Here is a 3,876-nt window from a genome sequence, read left to right on the forward strand (position 1 = left end):
GCCTCTGCCCTGACCACACCACAAAGTCCTAGGAGTCGGGCTGTCTATCTAGTGAGTTCTCACTCCCAGGGAGTGGCACTGCTACTGGTCACTGGCAGGCAGGCAGCGCCATGTCATTGAACAGGCAGGCAGGCGCGCCTGTAGGCAGCGCTCGTATTGGAGGTGTGAGCGGCCGCAGTGTGCCAAGCGGCAGGTCCCAGCGAGGCGCACCCAGGGTAACCTGGTGTCATCCTCACTCAGCACATAATCCAGGAGCCAATGCTCTGGGCTGGCTCCTGTAAGGCCAGGGAGTGAGGTGACGTTAGCACTTGGGGCTGGTGCCAGGAAGTTGCGGTTATGTAGACAGGTGTGGACAGCGCCTTTTGGCATGGCTCCAACTTGCCCAGCAAGCCACCGTTTGGGTCCTCATCATCTGGGGACCCACCCTGTGCCTGACACTGCCTCTGGCTGCATTTCTTTGGACACTCCTGCTGTCGGTGATTCACGACCAGGGGGAGTGTGGGGCGGGCGGGGGTGAGGGGAGAAGGCCTGGTCCGCAGGGTTTCCCAGCCTCCGCGCTGTGCTGGTTTCCAACACGGCCGATTGCAGGCTGTGGAGATGGCATCAGCGAACAGGGAAGGGAAGGGGAGTGGCTGTCGTGGCGTTTTTCTCCCAAATGGATCCGACAGATTTAAGTAACCGCCAGGACCTAGACGACGGTAAACATAGTAAAACACTTAGGAAGGGATGTGTTTTGCGGGTTTATGACTTTATGTATTTATTTAATTTGAGAGAGAGAGAGAGAGAGAGAGAGAGAGAATCCCAAGCAGGCTCTGTGTTCAATGCAGAGCCCAGTTCGGGGCTGGATCCCAAGACTCTGGGATCATGATCTGAGCTGAAAATCAGGAGTTGGACACTTACCCGACTGTACCACCCAGTTGCCCCTTACTACCTTTTATCAAATAAAATTTAAGGACGCTCCCTTTTTATTTTTGATGTTTATTTTTGAGAGTGAGAGCAAAAAAGCATGAGCAGGGGTGTGGCAGAGAGAGAGAGGGAGACACAGAATCCCTAGCAGGCTGTCAGTACAGAGCCTGACGGGGCTCAAACCCACGAACTGTGAGATCATGACCTGAGCCGAGGTCGACGTTCAACCGACTGAGCCACCAAGATGCTCCTCAAATAGAATTTATTGAATGGTAAAAATTTATATAATTTAAATTTTTTGTTAGTGGTTACGTTTGCCAGCAGCTCATAGAGCCCATGAAAATTTAGGGAGTGGCCCCGATGAGCTGGCACAAGGTGCTGTGGGCCCGGGTGCCCGCTGAGGGCCGGGTGGACCCCCTGCCCCCCAGCACTCCTCAAGAGCACTGCCCCGTGGCTCCGGCTGACCCCAGGACGTCAGCAGGCTTTCCAGGTGCCTGGCGGACCTCCGGCCCTTCGCCCTAGGGCTCTTGTCCCCTGGAAGCTGGGCCCCTGTCCTGCCCGTGATGACGGCCCTGCTTTCCTCCCGGTCCCTGTCCTCCTCCCCGGAGAGCATCTCCCGTGCCAGCCCCTCTTCTCTCTCTCAGCCCTCATTCTGCCCTCAGTGTCTTGCTTCTCTTGTCCCCTCCTCTGAGAGCCCATCCGCTCTGGGTCCTCAACTGTCCCCTTAGACAGGGGACTCTGTGTAGGAGGCTTGAGGCGGGACTTTCAGCCCCACGGCCTCCTCCTGGAAGTCTGCCCTCGCTTCCCTCTGGCGCTGGCGCTCCACCATGAACTGTGGCAAAGGCTGCGGGTTCTCCGTAGAAGATGGGAAGTAACTCCAGAAGCAGCGGAGCCTCGTCTCCATGGCGACGGCGCCGCAGTGTACGTTTTGTGCAGCTAAGCGGCCTGCGGGCCTGGGGTTGACGCTAGGCCTTCCTCGAGGGCACGCCTGAGGTAACAGGTGCAGAGGCAGAAGTAGGATGTGACCTTCCTGTCCCCTGGGGACACACGGTCTCTCCTGCTCTCAGCTCCTTTCCCCATGTGCCCCTTAGCACCGTTGCGAGCTTCCTAAAACCTCTGCTCCTTTTGGTTTGGGTTGAGGAGCCTGGCCTTGATCCGGGAGCTCTGGAGACACTCCATCCATCCGACCTTATGGAAGGCAGCCGCCCAGGGACCTGCTCGCACATTCCGCTCACACCCCACCACCGCCTCCCTGGGTGACCTCCCCATGGTCAGGGCCTGTGAGGAACAAACTTTTCTATTTCACTTTCTCTTGCTGTTGCCCCATTTAACAGACAGTTTTTAAAAAGCTTTTTTTTTTTTTAAAAAAATGTATTTTAGAGAGAGGGAGAGCATTCAAGCTTGGGGAAGGGACAGAAGTGGGGAGAGAGAGAGAATCTCAAGCAGGCCCTGTGCTCAGTGCAGAGCCCACGTGGGGCTTCATCCCATGACCCTGGGATCCTGCTCTGAGCTGAAAGCAAGAGTCAGACGCCAATCTGAGTCACCCAGGCATCCCAACAAATGTTAACTTAACAAAATCACAACATTCCATGTCCCCACACAGAGTAGTGCCCAGGATGTTTGTTGAGCTGAATCTAAATGTTACGCCCCGGTGGAAAAACAACCTGGAAAGATTTGGCCCTAGAGAAGCAAGGTACGTTCTGAATGCCTTCTATGTGACAGATCGCCCTGCGTCTGTTCACTTTCCCCAGAGTCCCCGTCTCTCCATGCAGACTTTTGGCCTTGACTGTGTGACCTGCTTTGGCCAATGTGTGAAGGGTAAGCCCGACGCAGGTGCAAGCCTGAGCAGCACTGGGGCCCCGTCTCTCTTGTGGCGGCTGGAGCTTCAGACGGCCAGTGAACGAGCCCAGGGCCAGCTCGCCGCGGGAGGACAGGCCTCGTGCAGGAGAACTTGGGACCCTGCTAGACGTGAGCCAGGCCCTTGACTGCCCTCTGGCCACGGACACACACGCCTGGGTCCATCCAGGCCCAACAGAACAGCCCAGCTGAGCCCAGCCCCCTTAGCTGAGACTCGGAATCGTAAAGCTGACCAACTGTTGGTTTTAAGTCACTTTTGGGGGGTAGTTTGTTTTGCACAAGGGCAAAGGGAACCTCTTCTTAGCACAAGTGGTCTCCGGAGAGATGAAGACAGTCAGGCAGGCAGGAAGGCCCGTCATCCAGCTCTGAGGCTGTGCTACCCGCACACCGGGTGGACCCAGGGGGATCCCCTCGATCCCAGGCAGGGATTAGGGGGAGGCAAGTGAGGCATTCACCTTACACACAAAATGTAAGGCAATAGCCAAACACTTAGTAATTAAGATAAATAGGGGCACCTGGGTGGCTCAGTTGGTTAAGTGCCTGACTTTGGCTCAGGTCATGATCTCAAGGTTCAGGAGTTTGAGCCCCATATCAGGCTCTGTGCTGATAGCTCAGAGCCTAGAGCCTGCTTTGGATTCTGTGACTCCCTCTCTCTCTGCACGTTCCCCACTCGCACTCTATGTGTCTGTGTCTCTCTCTCTCAAAAATAAACATTAAAAAATTTTAAAGAAGATAAATAATATTTTAACACATATTTAAAAAATCAAATCAGCACACTCTGGCCCATGAGCTGGCTGCTTTTTTCTCTAAAAAAAGCCTTATTGGAATTGGGGCTGGGAGTAGGATTTAGCAAACACAGGGTCTGATCTTGTTTTTATTAAAAAGTTTGACTTTTTTGTCATGGAATTTTCGCATCAGTCTTATTTGTGTATTTGTTTTTGATTTCGTTCTTTTGATTTGGGCTAAACCCTTCCCAGCCTACTGACTGCTCATGTCTGATCAGATCTCAGACCTCTGTCTGTTATAGTCCCACCAAGGGTCATAATTTAAGCTGTTGTCAGACGTTTGCACCCGACTGTGAATGAAGCAAAATGAGAGCAAGTTCTGCTCAGG

The sequence above is a fragment of the Suricata suricatta genome, chromosome 3 (genome assembly GCF_006229205.1).
Source record: "Suricata suricatta isolate VVHF042 chromosome 3, meerkat_22Aug2017_6uvM2_HiC, whole genome shotgun sequence".
In the NCBI taxonomy this organism is placed as follows: Eukaryota; Metazoa; Chordata; class Mammalia; order Carnivora; family Herpestidae; genus Suricata; species Suricata suricatta.